Consider the following 594-nt stretch of genomic DNA (forward strand, 5'->3'; position numbering starts at 1 on the left):
ACATCTACCCAGTAGCATATGTCCAACATCGTAGAACATCTACCCAGTAGCATATGTCCAACATTGTAGAACATCTACCCAGTAGCATATGTCCAACATTGTAGAACATCTACCAACTGCGCATGTCCAACAATGTACAGCATCTACCAGCAACCCATGTCCAACACTGTAGAGCATCAATCCAGTAGCATGTGTCAACACTACTCATCTGACCAGACATGTTCATAGTGTACAAAACATATTCGTCATTGTACAAGATGTATCCAGTTACACATGCACAGCATTGTACAGCATCCACCCACAAACACATGCACAACATTGTACAACGTCTACCCCCATACACATGCCCAACGTTTTACAACATCTACCAATGGGACATCTCCAACATTGCACAACTCTACCCCCCAACACACACACATGCCTAACACTGTGCCATATACACCCAGCATCATATGTCCTGCTTTGGGCAACATCCACCCAGTAACAATCATACAACACTGCACAACATCTACCCTTGACAACGCCTCCTCCTAACCCCCGGTGTATCAGATCGATCACCACCTGTTTCACACTTCGGTGATCAGCATTCACTTG

The sequence above is a fragment of the Haliotis asinina genome, chromosome 6, assembly GCF_037392515.1.
Source record: "Haliotis asinina isolate JCU_RB_2024 chromosome 6, JCU_Hal_asi_v2, whole genome shotgun sequence".
NCBI lineage: Eukaryota > Metazoa > Mollusca > Gastropoda > Lepetellida > Haliotidae > Haliotis > Haliotis asinina.